Consider the following 22,475-nt stretch of genomic DNA (forward strand, 5'->3'; position numbering starts at 1 on the left):
TATTTTGTAAACACCATAACATTGTGTCATTTATAAATGTTTTCTAAAAATGTCTTTCATATTTAGAAAAGATCTACACAAAAACAGGACAAAGAACCTGACCAAATATTAACCCTGTCAGATCAAATTATGGCCTTGTTACACATGAAAGAAAGATTTTTAAAATTTCCTAAGTATGTAATTACAGGGTCACATATTTATTGGTGATCAAGAGAGACTTATGGTCAAAGGTTGCATATGTAACTCACCAAACTCTATCTGGTCTTGCAGATGTTTTGTTTGGCCCAAACATAATTTTTAACAAGTAAACTGCTTTCAAATAAAAAAGAAAGATTTTGACATAAGAATATGAATTTCTGTATCCCCTTTTTAAAAATAAAATATTTGTCCTGGAGATGAGTTTCTTCTACCTTCTTTGGTTTGTGAATTCCTTGTGCCATTTGCCTCATTTCTCACCTAGAATATTTCACTCAAATATTTCAATTTTCAGGCCACATTAATTTGTAGTTTGATCACATGAGATTTGTTTTGGTCAATGGAATGTCAACCAATGTGACAGAAGAAGCTTGAATATGCTTAGGTTTTTGGCCAGACTTTGTGTTTGTATTATTTGGCAGGAGAAGACCACAAGGTTTTTGCTCTTTTATCCCAAGTGAGTCTTAGATTGACACTCATGAAGTGGTCCTCAGCCCTCCTTCTGCACCCTGGCCTTAAGCCAAGGCTGAATGTCCTTATACTCTGAGGCTGAGCTACTCTAGCATACCTAAGTTTAAAAAAATAAAATGTGGTTATAAGCCACCAAATTTTGGGGTAGTCTGTTATACAGTATTACTGTGCTAATAGCTGGCTGATGCCTTTGCTGCATTATTGTCTTCTCTGTCTCTGTGGTTATGCCTGTCTCTTTCTTTCTTTTATGTTCACAATGAGAGTTAGGAATAAGAGATACAGAAAAGCTACAATAGAGTCAGAGATGACCAGGACTGGAAAAATCTTGGAAATGATTTACCCAAACCCTTCATCTTCCCAAGTGAAGTCAGTCTCTCAAGCTCAGTTAGGAACTAACTTTCTTACTTCCAATTTCCTTTATCTCCATTACAACTTTTCCCGCCATGTAGAAAAGTTAATAATGGTCGCTTTGAATTTGGTTTAGGACAATTCTATTCAACTTTTCTCAGAAGATTTTAACAAGCAAAGATAAAATGAGAAATTTTTGGACAAGACAAATGCAACAACCTCTTTGCCAAAAAATAAAGCACATCTTTGTGTGTCTGTGTACACATGCTTAAACATGTGTGTCCATCTGAGAACTTCAATAGTTTAAAGAAGGTGAGCCAGTTATTGGTGAAAAATGAATAGTTTTTAATTTCACAAACAATACTCTCTCATGATGTGATTAATAAGCTTAATCCTTTTCTCACTTTGCTTATTTCTTACACACTAATTTTTAATTAGAAATTTTAAACTCCTTTAAGCTCTTTGAAAGAAAGTCAGCATAGAGATTTGATACTAGTTTTTAAAATATTTTTAATGACATGTATATTATTTCTTAATTTTTGTATCATTTTCTATTTTTATTAATTTTATTGCTATATATCTACATATATACCCTAAATCTATGAAATAAAATATTATTTCCCATCTGTTGCCTCATTTGCTTTAAGTAACTAATTTGAATATGCTAAGTCTAATTTTAAGACATGATATTATAAATAACGGCTACCCCTAGATTTTTTTAAATGTTTTATCTCAGTTTCAGGGGATAAAAAAATCTTGTGTAGCAGGTAAATAAACCAACATAGAGGATTATGAGTGTCTTTGGCAGTTAATACTCAAAGGGATTAGCAGAGATCATCTGAAAGGGGGAAGAAAACAACTTATATAGTGAAAGAGAGAAAGAAATATCATTTAGTGAAGAACTTAAAAAAATGGAAGCTGGAGAGAAACAATTCTAGATTTTCAAAATAGGTACTTTAAAACTGTGAAAGTTTGAAGTTACAAATGTGAATATGAATAAACACCATCTACAAGAATTAAGGCCAGGATGACTTCACCCTCTAGAACACAGAAAAAGACAAATCCTTTAAGGTAGAATAAATGAGGAGCTACAGGTAATCTATACAAGGTGGGGAATTACTCATCTTTCTCTATTCGGGAAAGAATGACTTATAAACATAAGTTTCAAGCAAAGAGTCACTTTTGTAAGAATTAGAGAAAAAACCCTCTCCTCAAGAAACTTAACAATTGGATACCATAATAATTATTGTATAAATATACAAAATTACTAAGAATATGATGTGAATGACATCTGATGGACCAAGTATGCAGACTGTGTAACATTAGGCAGCTGTCCTGGGCTGAATAAATTGTAATCAGCATTCTTAGAATGGGAAGCATCACAAGGGCTCTGCTATTCCTCCCAAAAGATGATCAATACAAGGTTTGATAAAACATGGAAAATAAAGCATAAAATATAAGTACTCTTTGTGTACAGAAACCAAGCATTTGTGTTACAGCCTCTCTTTTTGGCATTTTGCCAAACTGCGTACAATTTCCTAATAGCTTATCATAGGAAAGGTGGAAGAGCTTCTTTCTTGAATATAAGATTTGTCCAGTAGGACAGTAGCAAACCAGACAAGATACAAGACTTACACCTTGTTTGTGCACAGGGGCTAAACTTCTTATGGCATACATATCATTTGTTACTATGTGACCAAGCCAGATAGAGATGAAAACACCACATGGAGACCCCCAAGTCTAAGAATCATGAATATCTGTTTTTAAGGATGTTATATTATAGTGTGGTTTATAATGTAGCAAAATTTATTACAGAATCTCAAATAAGAAAGGGATTATTGTAATTATCATCAATTATCTAGGTATTAAAAGGTGGGGGGAGTCACCTTTCTTTTAGAGTTTTCTTATGTCATGTTCACAAAGCTGCCTATGAAGACATGTTTTCCTGACCATCTGTCTTCAAACTTAAGTGTTTTAAGGAAAAAGAACCTCTCTATCACATAGCTATGAAACCAGAGTTACTTCTTACCATTAACTTCAGTAGAAAATGATAGGCTTGTTTTGAATTTGACAATTGTGAATGTTGTCTCACTGTTTATGAAATAATCAATTACTTAATTAAAACACATAAAAGAGAATAGTACCTGTCTCTGATTTCTGAAAAAGAATATCCTGCAGCCAAAAGATAAAGTCTATCCCTTAGAAAAAGCTACTTGTTCCTATTCTGAAGAAAGAAGTCTAAGAGCTAATGGTGAAGAGGAGGCCATGAAAAGAAATGATTCTGATAGAGTGACTTGTGATGGACAGAGCTGTGCCTCTCAGAAATAAATCTCCAGTTCAAAAGTGTCATGCAAAATTGCCAAAGGTAATATACAGAGACCCACACTAAATGCATGCTTGACTGGTAGGGGAAAATGATAGTCAATGAAACATGAAAGTAATATGACAATTATTTCCATAGATGTGAAGGAATAAAAATGATATTTATTTTCTACATTTTCTTTACTCCTCCATGAGTCTCTCTTTCTGATTTTATTAGTTCTATGAAAGAATTTCAAAATAAAAGTAGTGTATTTGTATGCACAAATATAAAAATACTAATAACTGTATAATATAGGTTTTTTACTGCAACATTAAGTGAAGTCATGCTAAACATGATATCTATCTATCATCTATCTATCTATATTATTATTACCTAACTGAGCACATATATGCATAAGTCTGTGATATGTCTATATTTCTGGTTACAAACATGTTCACTTTATTTCATTTTGGGGCTTTATGAGCTTTTGATTTTCTTCTTTGAGCATAAGAAACACATAAATATGTGCAAATCATATATGAAGAATAATCAAACACAGAACATAAGGATTGAAAACTAGAAATCTTCCCTACCCAAATCAATTTGCATATGTCATTCCAGTTTATTTATGTCATTTTCTATGCATTTGCAAACTTTATCATATACTGTGCTCTAATGAGTGTTTCTATAATACGAATGAAATCACATATCTTTGGCAATGGAGTGATCAATGTACTATGGTAGTCACATTTGTCTATATATAAGTATTTTCTAGGCAAGGGAAGCCAGAAGACTGGGAGTAAAATTATAAATCTGAGCAGGAAAGAACAGCAACCTGAGAGAATAATAATTAACTGCTAGCAATTACACACAGCATTTCCTTTGTCTCTTTCTTTCCTTTTCCTTTTCTGGCTTTGACGGCACTGGGATTTGAATTCAGGGCCTTGTGCTGGCTAGGCAAGTGCTCTTCTACTAGAGTCACACACTCAGCTCTTTTTTGCTGCAGTTTTTTTTTTTCCAGGCAAGAACTTGCTTTTGTTGGGGGCAGACCTCAGACTTCAGCTCCTACCTCCATTTCCCAAGTATCTGGGGTTAAAGGCATGAACCACTGTGCCCAGCCAGAATTCCCTTTCTTGAGATTTGTACCCAGCTATCAAATGAATGGGAGGCTACATTGGAATGAAAGTAAAAGGCAAGAATATACAGAACGTAGAAGGTTATGTTACCTATGGCAGCTAGAGAATCTCGGAGGAGATGACATTTGAAAAGAACCTGGAAGAAAGCAGCAAAGATCAGGGTGTGGTAGTCCATGCAGAAGGAATAATAAGTGAAAAGGCTCTGGCATGGGACATGGGCTGTTAGGGGGAATAGTTGGAAGGCCAGCATGGGTACAGCGAACAGCACAGAGAGCAGAAGGAGAAAACATTGGTGAGATTAGCAGGGGCTGAATCATAAAGGTCATTGTGGGTGGAAATGAGAAATTTAGAATTTATTCAGAGGGTGCTAGGAAGCCACTGGAGGGTTCTGAGCAAACAATTATTATAATCTGATTTGTACAAAAACTCACTTGGAAGGTTGTGTGAGAATCCAATATTGGGGAGAGAGTCAAATCAGGGAAATCCATTAAGAAGTTATCAGAGCAGATAGATGAAAGTCAATGATGTATTGAACAATGGTTATAGTACTGGGAAAAAATATATTTTAATTGTAAAACTGGTAGGGCTGGCATATAGATTGAATATCATCTTAAGCGAATTTAGCCAGGTTCAAAAGGTCGAAAGTTGCATGTTTTCTCTCATATGTGGAATATAAGCCTAATAGAAATACAGCAGTATTATGAAAAACAGGCCATGTTAAGAAGAGGTCACACGAGAGGGGATGGTAAAAGAAGGAAGTTATGAAGCTAGATATGGTTGATATACTTTTTATATAAGAATGAATATAGAATTTTTAAACCTGTTGAAGTCACCATAAAAAGGGGACTAAGGTAGAATGAAGTAAAATAGAGAGGATTAACCAATTCGGATTATGTTATATATGTAAATGGAAATGTCACAAGGAAACTCCCTGTGTAACTGTCTCAAACAAACAAAAATGTCATTTTTTTCATTTACAAAATCAGAGAACAGGAGGTACCAGTGGGAGGGGCAGGAGGTGTGGAAAGGGCATGGGAGGGTGAATATAGTACACATACTGTGTATGCATGCATGTAAATGGAAAAATGATACCTATTCTAGGAATAATGGGGGGATAAAAGAGAATTATGGATGGGTGAATTCAAGTGATATATTTGATATATTATAAGAACATTTGTAAATGCCACAATGTACATCCCCCCAGCACATGAATAAAAAATATTTTAAAAATCATGCATTTCTCTTCTGTGGAATATCAGTGCTTTGTTTCAATTGGCTGAACACTTGCAGAGAAAAATATCTCCTCTACATTCCCCACAAATCACCAAGGAGAGAGCACATATCCTATTCTAAACCTTGGAATTCTCCATTTACAAATGCAACTCTTTAATATGCAATTGAAATTGCACAAGTCTTGCTAAAACTTGAGCTAAAATTAATGAAATATACTTTTGTCACTTATATAACAGAAAATTAAGGCATTTCACAAATTCCCCTTTCATAACATGTACATTTTTATTCATGCATTCTAATTTTTGCAAACATTATTTAAAAGGAATCAACTAGCCATAAAATTACATAGCTTTTGAGTACATTGGTTTGCATTTGTTTGTGGCAACTGACCCAAATCCAATTGTTTCAATTAGATTAACATGAACCATGTTAAATAGAACATTGAGACAAAAATATTTTTAAGTCAAGATGGTTTCTATTAAAATTAAACCAGTTCTAACATTCTTATATGCTTTGTCATAGTCTAAGAATGTAACTACGACTGTATCAAATCTTCATTTCAAGGGCCAGATAGGTCAACATACCAAAAGTCAATGTTATAAAGGACTCTTTTTCCTAATCACAATCTGAGAACAGCTTCAAATGCTTCAAATGCCTTGTGGCATGTTTGTGCATGTATGTTTGTGGTTAATGTATACATGTACCCTTTTATTCTCTTCTGATTTAGGCCTTTGTTATATCATATCATAAAATGACATATAATGCTACTTGATGGCTTACTTTGGTGTTGCAAAGTTACTTTCCAATTCACAGTTACTCATTACTGTTGAACTTGTTCAAAGTCAAAATTACCACCTCAGGTAATTCTGTAGCCGAGTGCGACCAGGATGGAATTAGATGGAGAAGCATTGAACTGTCGCTGCCCTATAGGGTCAGTGGCCTCCCTTTCACTGAAATGTGTCAGCAGTGCACAGAGGATCAGTTATTAGGTAAAATTCATCAAAGACCAAAGCCAGAGTCAAGCAGCTAAATTGTCTTAAAACATCCCCTTCACTTTTAATAGGGGAACCGAAAAAGAAACGGAATAGTTGTAGCTTTTCTAAAGGAAAAATAATACTGAAAACCCTCACCTTTTAAAATAATGAATCTGTTCTTCTCTTATCAAATGGTTATCTTGGCAGCATCTACCAAGTCTTCCTATTCAACTTGGTGTGTATATAATTTCTATGTGGGCCCAAGCACCCATTCATTTGACACATGTTCATTAACGTACCCTTTGTAGTAATTGTAACATATCACTTACAAACTCAGATGACAGTGGTTATTTATTAGTGCATGGATATTTGGATCATCTAAGGTTTATTAGCTAGGCACCAGGGCAGCTCTGTCCCACCTGTCCCTTGCCCTCCTGGCCAAGTCATACTCTTCTCATAGCCCTAACAAGGCACAGGAGGACGGGAAGATACAACAGGGCCAGTGAAAACCTGGACTGAGAGCTGCTGGCAAGCTATCACCCTTGCTTCATTCTGTTGGCCAAGGCAAATCACAGTCAAGCCTAAGGTCAAAATAGTGGGGAAATAGACTTTGTTTCTCTAGTGGGAAGCATTCCAATTTCATACAGCAAAGAGAATTACTATAGGGAGGTTTAAGAGTCATGGTCAATAATTCCTTTACTTTGGAGAAATAACAGTAGCACAAGGTCATAAAAAACATGGATTTAAAGGAGGATAGATCTAATTCAAATCTTTACTAGCTATGGCCCTTGAGCAATCAATGCAACCTTCTCAGTTCTTATTCTCTACATGAGTATAATAGAAATGATATTGTTTCACAGGACTTTTGTTACCAAAAATCATACCTTATGGACACTAATTTGCCCATAGTACTCTTCTAAAAGTAATATCAATTATTATCATTGCTATTATTATCATAATCATCATTATCATTTAAACCTAGAAATAGTTGTGGTTTTTATTCCATCAGTCAAAGCTGTCATATGCAATCTTTCCCCAAAGTCATGCTTTCAGATCTGAATCATGCCACTTTTTTTTGAGTTCAACATTTTTTTATTGTTGTGCTAGGTGGAGTACATTGTGGCATTTACATAAGTTCTTATAATACATCAAGTATATCATACTTGAATTCACCCCCTCCACCATTCTCCTTCTTGGAAGAGTTTCAACAGTTACTGTATTTGTACCATATTCATCTGCCTTCACCATTTACCCAACTCTTCCCCTCACAACACTGGTACTAACCCTTTCCTCAAGCAAGACCTGTTCTGCCCTCCTATTCTCTGATTTTGTATAAGAAAAAATGAAGAAGAAAATGATACTTTTACTTGTTTAAGATAGCTACTCAATGAGTTTCCTTGTGACATTTCCATGTATATGTATAATATAACCTGATGGGTTCATCTCCTCTATTTTTCTTCTTTCTACCTTACTCCCTTTCTTATGGTGGTTTCAACTGATTAAAAAAATTCTATATGCATTCTTGTATAGAGAGTACATCAGCCATATTTACTTTAACTTTCTTCTTTTACCCTCCCCCTTTCATATGTGACCTTCCCTTAGTGTGACCTGTTTTTCATAGTTTTGTTGTATTTATGTTAGGTTTATATTCTACACATGAGAGAAAAAAATGTGACTCTTGGCCTTCTGAACCTGGCTAAGTTCACTTAAGATGATGTTCTCCAATTCCATCCATTTACCTGCAAACCACAAAATTTCATTCTTCTTTGTGTTAACTTATTTTTTCAAAGGATAAATCATAAGAATTAAAAAGTTTTATCTAAATGGCTACCCATAAATTTAATTAATGTCATAGGCACTTGATTATTTCAGTGTATGCAGAAAGAGTTGGAAATTTCTTTCAGGCTTCATTTAAAGACAGTTTTCTGAATTTAGCACCTTTGTTTTCTCCCCTTCTTTGGAAATAATCCTTTGGGGAATCTTTCCTATCTGATTTTAACTTTCTTAATTTCTGCATTATTGAATCAGAGTGGCAAAATGTGATCCCTTCTGAACCACACTGTGTGTCTATTCAAATAAGGTCAAGCAGGAAATATTAGCTGAAAATCAATGTGCAAAGAACAACCAGGCATTTTGGTAGAAGGTGCTGGTGAGTACATGCCAGAAGTAAAAGCCTGAATTGCTACTCTCTGCTCTTCCCTCTGAGGTGCCCTCTGGCCTTTCTCCCTGAACTCTGCCCCAGAGATGGATAACCTGTTCCACAGTGGGATGTGAGAAAAGGATGCTTTAAGTTTCCATGTAAGGTCTGGTTTTCCTGTCTCAATATCTGATATGAGATCCAGAGTTGCTTTCTGTAATCCTAGAAATACTCTGAGCAGTAACTACTGGGCTGGAAAGGCTGTGATTACTGAGCTATGCCTTTCTCAGTTGTCCCTGGAAGCCACATTTCTAAACATAGGTGAGCTCCCATTCCTGTAAATCCAGCCCAAGCTGGTAGAGCCCGCCTGGCTCTTATTTGGCATCCCCTTGCATAAGTGGCTGAGAAGTAGCTGAAAAAACCCTGCAGGAATCTGCTGCCATGTCTTTGGTTTCTTTAGCTTCAGGGAGCAGCTCTAGGTCATTTTCACAAAGCCTAGACACTCTTCAAGATGATTAAATCCAAAGGATCAGATATGACCCCAAGGTCCTTTTTTGATCCTATGAGCATCTGAACATGCATTACAGGAAGATGTTTTGTGATTAGCTTACAGCAGTTGATCTTTGCGGAGCTGCAGCTCATGAATCTCTGAAAGAAAGAATGGTTCTGTTCCTGGCTTGTACAGTGAGCACAATATTGTCATTATATTTGCACTTTTCTGACGTTTTTCTGTGGCAAAAATTCAGTCTGCCTCTTGGGATAGGCAGCTTTCCTTTAAAGCAAGAATTGTACCGTTTTCCTAATATAAACGCACATACAGGTTTTGTAATATAAAACTCCTGCAGGCATTCGCTGATGTTTCCCTTCTGGCTTAAACTGCTGGGTGTGACTAGTTTAAAAGCTGTCAAAATGACATAAAACAGTTATTAAAACCACTGGCTGTCTCACTGCCAGAGGGCAATATTGTTCCATAAATAGTCTGTACCGCAAAAGTGCTCAGAGCAAGACTGAGCCATCATACCTAAGGGCAGAAGGCATTTTAAATACATGGTAAAGTGCAGTAACATATAGAGTCCCAAACATAAGTAAATGGGCAATTTTTTTTTGCAGAAGCAATTTGGGCAAATAGCTACAAGTAAAACATAGGTATTTCCAGTATCTATTTGAGCACCTAAGTGAACATGTAATTGCACAATGAGCCTTTCACAGCAACTCAATTAAACATGTAAATTATTGTCAAATGTTCCCAGCAGCCACAGAACATTTTCCGTGTCCAATGTCATTATCCTCTATCAGACACTTGCGCATCAAAGTACACATTTCTGTAATTAAATAGCAATTATTTTTACTTCCAGTCCCATTAGTAATATTTAAAATCACAAGTACTATATTGTCTTTCTTTTTTTTTTTTTTTGGCATGGTTCATTATATTTTTAGTGAAAGCACCCTTTAAGGAATTAGTGAATTCCCACAGAGGCATTCTTTTAGCATCTCTGTATTTGGGAAGGTAGGATGATTATGGGGTATCTTTAAAAACAGAATTACATAAATGGGTCATTTTAAAATGTCTTTCTGAGGTACTCCCCTTAGCATACCCTTAGAGATGACCTGCTGGTAATTTACCCAGAATATTATCAACCTTAAGAAATTAATACTCAACAATTATTTGCTCACAATATTTTTTTAAGTGTTGCCTCTCCTAAGGAATGGGCGCAATTGACTTTTTTGGTTTAATCTATGACTACAGAAAGTGGCAATTTTTTGAGGCCCTTTGTTGGTATGGTTTAGGAAAGACTAGAGCTAAGAAGAGAGATGCACATTGATATTGAATGACTTTGTGTACATCTCACAATTTATGTGTTGGAGCCCTCACCTTTAATGTGATAGCATTTGGAAGTGGGGCTTCTGGAAAGTAGGTTTTGAAGAGGTCTTGAGCATGGGGCTTATCATAATGGGATTATGTCCTCATAAGAATAGGAAGAGAAATGAGAGTTCTCTTTCTCTCTCCTCCATGTGAGAATACAGTGAGAAAAGAGTGAGTAATTGAGACCTTACTAGTAACAGAATCTACAGGCACCTTGGATATGGACTTCAAGCCTCCCAAACTGTGAGAAATAAATGCCTGTTGTTTAAGTCACCCAGTCTATGGTATTTTGTTATAACAGCCTAAAATGATTAAGATGTTCATGAAGGTATTCCCTAAAGTAGATGGTAGAATTTGCAATTATGTTGGTCAATTTTGGATAATCCCAAGAGAATTTAAGCAATCACATATCAAAATATTCATAAAAAGGAAAAGGAATCTTCTATGATATGGGACAGTATTATTGCTAGCAACCAGTGGATAGCTTCTAGGTAGAAATCCATCACAATCAGAAAAAAAAAATTGCACTTTTACCTATAAGTGACCTGGCTGCATGAGATGGAGCTCAAACAGTGAATTTAATTGATTTACTGTGATTTCCCCCTCTACTGAGAGATAACTACTTTTGCACTTATTTTAAACAATTGCATGCTACAGAATTTCCAAAGACATGAAATATACAGATTTACACAGGGTGCACCCTTCATTCTGTTTTGATTTGTTTTTACTTTAGAAAATTATGTGAGGGGGTATGTTCTGAAGTTCTAAATGACTTCAAAAATCAAACCAACCAATCTCTCAGTAATTGGCTTTGAAGAAACTGAGACAAGAGCAATGCAAACAAAGTGATTTTAAATAAATCATAATTACCCATGCAAATATCTTTAATAATTTGAGGCTTTAATCAGATGACTAACAATTTGGAAGCCCACTTGCACTTGGCAATGTGATTGGCAGCAGTAATGGGGAGAAAGAAGTGTGGTACCAACAATGGAAGATGTGAGAGGGAAGAGTCAGATAAATTATCTAAACTTGGAAAACTCTGGCACCAGGGGGTAATTTATTCATTCACCTCAATAATAGAAACCTGGATATACATAAAACCTTTTGAACTTATCTTCACCCTTAGAATTCACCTGGAATGGTTGCAGATTTTTCTATTCCTTTTCAAATGATAAAAGCATTTTTGTGTGCAACAAGAAGCAGGTTTGTTGGGTATTCAAATTTAGAGTATATTACCAGCTTCCCTTCCAGCCCCCCTCCTATTTCATGCCGGCATCCTCATGCCTTCTCTTGCTACCCTGCCTTCTACATTCTAATTACAGCAAACCTTTTAAAGAGGTGCACTTGTGTAGCTCTAGACGATGCAACCTTTAACAAAGTTATTTTACTCCTGCTGAGGGGGTTAAAAATCAATATGATATGTGACCTCCTTGTGTGATATTTTTCTGAAACCAAGAAGCAAAGTACTCCACTTAGTACAGTTTTAATTAAACTGAATACATTATAAAACACTCTCCTAATTTGCTTTGCCTAGAAAATGTTTTTTAAAGTGTTACAAATCAATCAACTAATTGAGCTATGTAGTAGGAAATGCAGATGGCATCTCGTTACTCTGTGTTTTTACTCTGCCAACCAAGTGCCTCCTCATAGATAGGGTTTGTGTCAGGGCTGGCAATTTGTACCCTAAGGTACCAGTTTGGGGTTGTGGGAACTGGTGCCAAAGGTTACCAAGGAACAACACCAATAAATGCACTGGTCAAGGACAAGGATAGTGTGTTGAGATGGTGGCAAGAGGACAGAGATGGCACAACCAGGGTAATTCCTTTCAGTGTCAGTTACCATGTGTTCCATGGTTTCACCTGCTTGTTCACAAAATGGTTCAACAGGGAACAAGGTGATACCCATCTGGGGGTATTAATTTTTTCCTCCAATCCAATTCTAGGAGATGATAGAGTTTGTCTCTTGCTCTGCCCTTTCAGTTTAGTTTCATAAATATTTACTCAATATGAAGCACTATGCCTAGTGCTGGGAAAACATGCTGACTGATGGATAAGGTGAGATCCTTGTTCTTACATTTAACAAGCACTTATATTAAGTGCATTTTTTTTTTCAGGAATACTTGGTGAACATGATAAATCAATAAAAAAAATAAGGTGTGTCTGCCCCTAAGGATCTTCTAGTTTAGTAGGAAAACTGATATGCCAATTGTCACTGTCAAATATTGTTTTGTGTTATTCATGAATGAGACAAACATGGGAAAGTAAATAACTGTGCCTAAGAGGTTTTTTGAAACTTTGTAGAGGAATCAGAAGGTAGAGCACATTCTAGGGCTAAGGCACATAAACTTTGAATGACAGAAAAATGTTAGCATAATCTGTGTAAAATCTTCCTACCTATCAAGCATCTCTCTATGTTTCACCTTCTGATTGTTCTTTTCCATGCTAAATTACATACTTCTGCCTCTTATATTTGGTTGTTGGTCTAGTTTAAAGCATTGCTTTGTACTATACACTCAGGATAGTTGTCTAATCAATCCACCGCTGAAATGCATCTTGGGAATTCAAATGAGTCAGCAGCCATCTGTTAATGTACTTTAGAGCCATTCCCAAAAACCTCGTCCTCAAGTCAACAGCATCATTGTCCCCTGGTAACTTGATAGAATTACAAACCCCATCTCAAACTTGTGGAATCACAAACTCTGGTAGCGGGACTGACACTCTCATTCGAAGAAGTCTTCCCTGAGATTCCAGTACAAGCTGCCATTTGAAAACTACCTCTTGACATGCACAAAATGCCCAGTGCATCAACATGCTTGTTGAGTTTGGTTCTATTCAAATGATACTTTAAAAAAAATACCAAAACTGATTAAGCACACTTTTTCTAACAAAATCAGATTAATTATGTTAAGTTTTTATGAAATGCTTATGAAGTAATTTTACTGCATCATCATGATTTTTGGCAACATTAAAAAAAAAGAAACTAACTTTACTCTTGCATACTTTTTTGTCTGTTTGAGCAATAAGCTCAAGGAAAAACATACTAAAATACCTAAACATCTAAAATAATTCCATGATGATTGTAGATTTGTCAACTTCCTATTATAATTTTGTACACTTTATATATTTTAAGTTAAAGTTGTTATGTACATGCAAGTTTTTGCCTATTATATTTTCCTTATAAATGGTCAGCCAGAGGATATGCCTCAAGATCCACACATGTATGTATTTTTCCTTTGCATGAAAGAATACATTTGTTTCTCTTATGCAAAGTATACACACAATCCCTTTCCAATTCCAATTCAGAATCATTGTCTGTACGTGCAAGTCTTACTCTCATGTCTCATTCACTTCAGAAGTTGGCTTAGCACATTGCAAAGGTACACTGCACATACTGCAATTAAATGGGAATTATTAGAAAAAAAACAGAGCTGTGAGGTATTGTGTAGTAGGTAAGATCTCTCTCTCTATATATATACACATATACACACACATATATATACATACATATTTATATATATTTATGTGTATAAATACATACAAAGCTCACCAAAAAGGAAAAACCCTACCATGGAGGGGCATTAACAAACTTTAATGCAGTAAATGACATTTGACCTGTTACAGCTCAGAAACAAAGGCTTTTCATTGAAAAGAAAGTGTGCAGTGAAAAATATCATCTTAAAGAAAGGAGTGCATCCACCTTCCTTTGAAATCAGGGTTTTTGATAGAGAAGTTGGTAATAAGACTAGGCAGGGTCTATAACTAGGCTGCTTAGACTGGAATAGAAATCTTTCTCTCTCTCTCTCTCTCTCTCTCTCTGAGTGTATGTGTGTGTGTGTGTGTGTGTGTGTGTGTGTGTGTAGTATGTGTGTTCCTTTGCCTGCCATTGCCACAAAAGAAATTACAGCTAAAGGGAAGCAGATTTGACTTGACAGCAGTAGAGCTTTTGTTTTTTTCCAATTGATTATAGGAACAATATGATGTGCTTTTCTCCTAAATCATTTCCAAAAATCTGAAAAATGTTGAAAGTACTGCAGTTAGGTAATTTAAAGAGTTCTTTAAAGGAAAATAGTAACTATTTCTTGGGGTTGAAAGTACTAAAATATCTAAACTTAAAGGGATTTGAATTCACTCCTCAGAGAGCTGTCTTGTGTGAAAGAAAGTACTTGGTAACAGAGATGAGATACACTGAAGCTCTTCACAAGTAGCAACAAATCTTGACTTCATGAAGTGTTAGTATGTACTCCATACCTGCTTACGAAGCAGGACAGAGAGCTAAGTGCTCTTAGGGCACTGGAGATGAGATCCACAAAGGAAGAGCTGCTCTGAATATCAGATATTTTGTGAGGATCATTGCAAACCACAAAGTACTAGAACAAATGGTAAATGCAACAGCTCTGTATTTGTTGATATTTGTAATCAACTAGATGACAATGCTTGAAAAAAATAATTGTATCCCAACTTAAAGATGATAACCTAAATCCCAAGATTGTGAGGATGCATGAAATCTTGATGTGATTTCAGCTTCCCTACTGCAGAGTGGAGATGAATAGAAATGGTTGACGTATTCCTTTTATTTTTTTCTTTATAGCACATTTGAAGCAAAATTGGAAAACTCCTCTCGTATATACACAAAACACAAAGACGAGCTACTACTCTGCATGCTGTTCACATCACAGCCTTCTGCTTCCTCACATGATGTACAGGTATTTACCAAAACATCAGAATAGAAAAGTCCTCCTAGGTCCTGATTTTGAGTAATGGTGGGAAATTTATTCACATCAAATCTCTCAATAAGATCAGAGCAGTGTTACACTATGTTCAAATAGAAGTCTGCAGTCAGATACATGAGTAGAATAGAAGAGTAATGAAGTTGCTTCTATCCTGAAGTCATTGGCCTGTCAATATACAGATTTCATGCAATCTTAATCCAAACCAGGGCAGGATTAGTTTGTGAAGCAGACAGGCTGATTCTAAAATTTAATTGGCAATAAAATATATCAAGAACAGTCAACATGCTTTTGAAAAGTAGAAAAAAGTTGGGGAGTCTATTAAATACTGAGATACATTCTGAAGCTATAATAATCAACACCTGATACAGATATCAGCAAACATACCAGTGAACAGGCGCCAATACGTAACTAGATCTTTGACATTCAGCAGAGGGAGAACAGAAGACAGTGAGGAGAAGTACAATCTTTTCAATACATCATGCTGGAAATAAAAACTAGATAGCTACATAAAAAATAAAATGTTACCATACAGTGGTATGGGTTCCAAGTGGATTAAACTACCTATAACACTTAAGAGAGACTATAGGAAGCTGGGCATGGTGGTGTAGACCTGTAATCCCAGCTACTCTGGAGGCAGAGGCAGGAGGATCTTGAGTTCAAGGCCAGTCTAAGCTAAAAAGTAGTGAGACTGTCTCAAAATCAAAATATGAAAAGAACAACAAAAGGGTTAGGGGCATGGCTCAAGTTACCATTTGTCTGGCATGCTAGCATGCACAATGCCTTGGGTTTAACCATCAGTACCACAAAAAAAGAAGAAGAGAATACAGGAATATAAGAGGATATTTTCATGGCATTGGATAGAGAAAGACTTTTAGGTGTTAACATAAAGAACAAAAATGAGCAAATTTCATAAAACTAAAAGCAAGAACTTCTTTTCAAGAAACATCCAGAAAAAACTGGAAATATAAACCATAGAATCAGAGTAGACATTTATAAAACATAAAATTGAATCCATATAAAATTCTTGCCTAACAATGAAGAAAATGGTTGACCACCCAAGAGAAAATGAACAAAGGGTTTGAAAAAGGCATTTCACTCATGGGGAAATCCAATGCCTAAAATCATAGAGAAAGATGTTTGGCTTAAGAGTAATTATAGAAATGCAATGAGACATGACTATCAGGTTGCAAGAATGTGGATGTCTGATAAAACCAGGTGTATTTACCTTATGACCCAATAATCCTGCTTCTGTATTTTTGCATAAATGAGTGATTTTGTGCAAAAGAATGTCTGCCAAAGATTGTTCACAGCAGGAGTATTTATATTTGCTCAAAATTAAAGCAAGCTAAATATCTAACAACAATACAGGGGATAAATACATTTTAACAATCTATACAATAGAAAATTATACAGCAATTAAAAAAACAAATGGACTGCAAATACCACTGAAAATTGAGGTGAAAAAGACTGGAAATACATAATAAATTAGCATATTTGGGGGTATTCATACACATAAAAAACTATGAAGAGAAGGGTTAGCACTGGTGGAGAGGAAGGGGGTTATTAATGGGATGCTGGCAATTTTCTAGAGCTTCTCCAGGGGTGGTTATGCAGAAGTTCATTTTAGAAGTACTTACCAAACTATAAATGTCAGCTTATGCCATTTTTCTATATGAGTTGAAATTTAGTAATTAAAAGAAGTAAAAATATAGAAAAATGAGAGTGAAAGAAGGAAAGAAAGAAGGGAGAAAGGAGCTATACTATATAAATTCAGAGATGGAACTAATTACTATGTTCCAGACGGGAGAACTTTGTTGAGAAGGGTTCTGAGCTAGATGGTCAAGTGTGAGTTAGATATGCTTAAACAGAAATGCAGGCAGGGGCACTTGATAAAATGGAAAGAATATATCAGGGGCTTAGATGTAGGAAAGCTCAAAGATTTTTCAGATGTCAGAAATTAGGTTAGTTGATTTGGACAGAAATCTTATAATGGAGAAAGGGGAGAGAAACACTGGAAGTTGGGATAGGATGAAATCAAGCCAAAATAAAAAGTTGAGGTCTTAACTTCTAGAAATGTAGACATAGAGGGTATTTTTGCATTTTAGTGACTTTTTATGGTAGGCTACATCAAAACAGATGCAACTTCTATATTTATTTATATCACTTCCTGGAAGTGTTAAAATATTTCTGCTTAATTTTACCTTCATCAATGAAACTACAGCCAAATAACAGACAAAGGATGGCATTTGAAATAAATGAATAAAAGAGGTACACGCATATTGGTAAAGCTTATGTCAGCTAAGACCTTTGTGGGGATTCTGTCATTTGCCCCAAGGAGATATTTCACAGAAGCTGCATCCTCTTATATGAAGAAGGCTAAAGTCAGGTTAGCCACAGAAGGCTCAGTTACCCAGAAGCCCATCCCTGCCTGTGTCCTTCTTTGCTTATCATTTAGTCTGTGATTGAAGTTGGAATGACTTGGAATACCAAATTCTGAAGTTAATGAATAATCTTACTGGGAAATATCTTTGGGGAAAAAGAATGAAGATATCAGACAAAAATCATTGACCTGACAAGCCATTTAATAAGTCACAGAAGAGAAGTAGGCCCACCTGAAAATTCCTAATTATCACACTTATACTTGACATAACCTAGGGAGCTGGCTTTCATGTAAACCAGAAATAGCCCACACTTCTGTCAACTGTATCTACATTCATTCACATTGGAATAAATGTGTGATGATTAATATCCTGTTTTATTTACTCACTGGATTTGAAGGATGGATCTAAAGTTGCAGCCCAAACACGAGCTAAAAGAAATTTAAACTGAAGAGTTATTTTAGTTAAGATCAAAAGGCAGGCAGGTGTCAAAGCACATCTTCAGTAAATTGGTTGTTAATTTTCAAGTTTTCCTTAGAAAGTCTTTAGTTTTTTTTCCTCTATCTCCTCTGGCAACAAAGTTTGGTAAAACAGAAGACATGGTTATACACACCCTGGATGGTAAGTTTCTTCTCATGCTGATTCCCTATGTTATGGGCTGTCCTCTCTCTGTGTTAAATTACTCTCTATCTTTGCAAAATGAGATGGAAATTGAAGAGGGGATTACTCAGATAATTTAGGTTAAAAATAAGTTCTCCAGAAACATGCAGATTGAGGCAAACATGTTTTCTATGGTTCATATCATCCTGATAATTGCCTTGATTCTCCATTTCGTTTTGCTCCTGTAGACAGCTTAATGGCAGTTAAGTTTTTTGGATCTTATAGAATAAGAATAAATACTCAATTAAGGCTTTTTCAGATGAGTCAGAGAGAGAAAATCACTGTTGCTACAAGTGAGGCATATGCCTCACTCCCAACCATTTGCTGGCCTGTAAAGTTTCAGACACAGTTCGAAACAGAGAGGATATTTATACTGACAAGGTAAAGAGTATGAATCAGTAATTCATGAAAAAAGTAACTTCTCCCTTACCAAAGTGTCAAGTTAAAGTTCAGTTGCTATCTGTATTGTGTATATTGTATATTATCAGAATCATTTGCAAAGTGTAGAAGAAAATTGTTGCTTGTTGGGCAATGTGGAAAGTATGAAGGCAAAAGGCAAATTTATTTATTCATTCATTCATTCATTTAACCAGCATTTGTTAAGCCTTTACTATATGTCAGATGCAAAAACTCCTGACCTTATGTAGTTCTTCCTCTAGTGAGGAAGGAGGAGGCAGATTAAACAGAAGAAACAATAAATAGATAAGTCATACACTATGTGTGTGAGAGTAAAAGTGCTTTGGGAAATGAAGCTGCAGAGCAGGCTAACAGGATTAGGAAGCCATTGGAGAGGGTAATATTTCTTTGTTAAATACGTGTTCAGGGAGAATTCTGTTTAAAATATGACATCTGAAAAAAGATATGATGGAGGTGACAGCCACCTGGCTATCTAGAGCCAGAAAGATTTGTTTTAGAAAATACCTAACACAGAGAACACAAAACAGGTATGTATAATATATTGGATATGTGTAAGGGGTGGCAAGGAAGTCAGAGTGTGAAACACAATGTCAATCAGAGGTAGTAGGACATGAGAACAGATTTATGTAGCAGAGTCATGGCATGATTTCAGTTGGGTTTTAAAAGAACTCTGGCTACTGTGTAGAAAAGACTGTGGGGAATGAGATACAACAAAGGTGAGAGGTGATGGGAGGGTGAGCAGGATGGACAGAATGCAGGATTATGAATGTAGCTTGAAAGTGTAGCCAACAGAATTTCCAGATTGGTTGCTGGTTAGATGGAGAAAAAAAGGCATCAGGCATGACTCCATGACTTATGATTGAAGCACCTAGAGCTGCCATACATTGGAATTTAATAAAGGCTCCTGGTAGAGGAGACTTTGGTGGGGTCCATGAGATTAGTTCATATTTGTGTATATTAAGCTTGAGACATAAATGTACACTAAAAGGGAAATTTCAAAGAAGCAGCTGACTGTAGAAGAAATATGTTTAGCATTTTAATGTTCTGCCATCTTTTCCTAATCCTTATGAAGTTTCTTCTCAGGATAGCACTGCTTTGTCCTCAGCTTCCATCTGCTTTCCGTTTGGTGGGTTCATAGGTCTAGCTTTCCTATCCCTAGTGTCTGACCAAACATGTTATTTATCTCATCTTCACTCTTCAAGGAATTAATTTCACTAAGACTCTACTGTTGATTGCAGTAATAGAAATCTCAATAGCGGTTACAGAGACTGTTATTGTTTTTTCTTTCTTTTGTTTTACAGTATTTACATTTATTTACATGTGTGTATTTTGTTTGGGTCACTTCCCCCCTCCTTCTGCTTGTGGGCAGAACCTGTTCTGCCCTCTTGTTCTCTGAATTTGTTAAGAGAAAACATAAGAGATAACATGAAAAACAGTGTTTTTGCTAGTTTGCTAGGTAAAAATAGCTATATGGAGAGATTCCTAGGATTTCTTCCATGCACTTGTGTATTGCAACCACATTGGTTCATCTCCCCCAGACCTCTTCACTACTTCCTGAGCCCCTTCCCGTAGTGGCCTCTGCCAGTTTAAGACCACTATGTTCACTCCTCTACAGTGAGTACAACACCACATTCAAGTTTTAGATTTCCTTCCCTTTCCTATTCCTCCCAGGAGTGTTCTCCCCTTAGTGTGTAACCCATTTCCAATAATATTACTGCATTTGTTTTGGGTCTATAATATGCATAGGAGGGAGAACATAGAATTTTTGGCCTTCTGAGCCTGGCTAACTTTGCTTAAGATAATGTTATCCAGTTCCATTTATTTACTTGTGAATGACAAAATTTCATTTCTTCTTTGTGGCTGAGTAAAATTCCATTGTGTATAAATACCACATTTTTTATTTTTAATCCACTCGTTGGTAGTGGGGCATTTTGGCTAGTTCCATAGTTTGGCTATTGTGAATAGTGCTGCAATAAACATGGGTGTGCAGGTGCCTTTGTAATAATCTGAGTCATATTCCTTTGGGTATATCCCTAGGACTGGTATTGCTGGACCATGTGGCAGATTATGTTTAGATTTTTAAGAAGCCTCCATATTGTTTTCCACAGTGGTTATACTAGCTTACATTCCTACCAACAGTGTATGAGGGTTCCTTTTTCCCTGCATCCTTGCCAAAATTTGTTGTTGGTGGTGTTTTTGATGATAGCTATTCTAAGAGGAATGAGGTGGAATCTTAGTGTGATTTTGATTTGCATTTCCTTTATGGCCAGGGATGGTAAGCATTTTTTCATTATTTGGCCATTTGGACTTCTTCTTTTGAAAAAGTTCTGTTTATTTCAGTTGCCCACTTCTTTATTGGTTCATTAACTTTTGGGGAATTTAATTTCTTGAGCTCCTTGTATATTCTGGTTATCAGCCCCTTGTCTGATATATAGCTAGCAAATATTTTCTCCCACTCCGTGGGTGGTCTTTCAATTTAAAGACCATTTCTTTTGTTGTATAGAAGCTTTTTAATTTCATGTAGTCCCATTTGTCCATCCTTTCTCTTAGTTGCTGGGCTGCTGGAGTTCTTCTGAAGAAGTCCTTGCCTATGCATGTTGCTTCCTGGATATTCCCTGCTCTTTGTGTACTAACTACAAGGTTTCTGATTTGATATTAAGGTCCTTAATTCACTTTCAGTTGATACTAGTACAGGGTGACCATACTAGTACTAATTTTAGTTTTCTGCAGGCAGATAACCACTTTTCCCAGCAACATTTGTTGAAGAGGCTGTCTTTTCTTCATTGCATGTTTTTGGCATCTTTGTCAAAAATAAGGTGGGCGGAGCTGTGTGGATTCATATCCAGGTTGTCTATTCTGTTCCACTGGTCTTCATATATGTTTTTGTGCCAGTACCATGCTGTTTTTATTGTTATGGCTCTGTAGTATAGTTTGAAGTTGGGTATTGTGATACCTCCAGCATTGCTTTTTTTATTCAGTATTGCCTTGGCTATTCACAGTCTTTTGTGTTTCCAAATGAACTTTAGGGTAGATTTTTCAATCTGTGTGATGAATGTCCTTGGGATTTTGATGATAATCGCATTGAATGTGTAGATTACTTTTGGTAGTATAGCCATTTCTACACTGTTGATTCTACCAATCCATGAGCATAGGAGATCTTTCCACCTTCTGTAGTCTTCTTTGATCTCTTTCTTCAGTGGTTTACAGTTGTCCTTACACATGCTTTGTTAAATTTCTTCCTAGGTATTTAATACCATTTATAAATGGAATTGTTTTCCTATATTCTTTCTCAATTTGTTCTCAATTTGTTGTTGTATAGAAAGGCTACTGATTTTTGTAAGTTGATTTTGTATTCTACTACATTGCTGAAGCTGTTTATAATGTCTAGGAATTTTGGGGTGGTTTTTTTTTTTTGAGATTCAGGATCATGTCATCTGCAAATATAGTACTTTGACTATTACTTTACCTATTTCTATTCCTTTTATTTCTTCTTTTTGCCTTTTTGCTGTGGCTAGGAATTCCAGAACTGTGTTGTATAGGAGTGGGGAGAATGGGTATCCTTGTCTCATTCCTGACTTCAGGGAAAATGGTTTCAGTTTTTCCCCATTAAGTATGATGTTGGCTATAG

At 35.9% G+C, this 22,475-nt stretch overlaps 1 protein-coding gene and 1 long non-coding RNA gene across 10 annotated transcripts in view; one reads left to right on the top strand and one right to left on the bottom strand.

Moving 5' to 3' along the window:
• LOC141423356 (uncharacterized) overlaps positions 1–15,358 on the top strand; it is an 87,915-nt gene extending 72,557 nt beyond the window's left edge. Inside the window, exon 4 of the long non-coding RNA XR_012448163.1 lies at positions 15,251–15,358. This is a non-coding gene — a long non-coding RNA (uncharacterized lncRNA). The remainder of the gene's footprint in view (positions 1–15,250) is intronic.
• The window catches only part of Macrod2 (mono-ADP ribosylhydrolase 2), a 2,131,419-nt gene that overhangs the window by 320,501 nt on the left and 1,788,443 nt on the right, over positions 1–22,475 (bottom strand). The gene's annotated exons all lie outside the window — the stretch shown is intronic.

Source organism: Castor canadensis, chromosome 5 (assembly GCF_047511655.1).
Source record: "Castor canadensis chromosome 5, mCasCan1.hap1v2, whole genome shotgun sequence".
Taxonomy (NCBI): domain Eukaryota; kingdom Metazoa; phylum Chordata; class Mammalia; order Rodentia; family Castoridae; genus Castor; species Castor canadensis.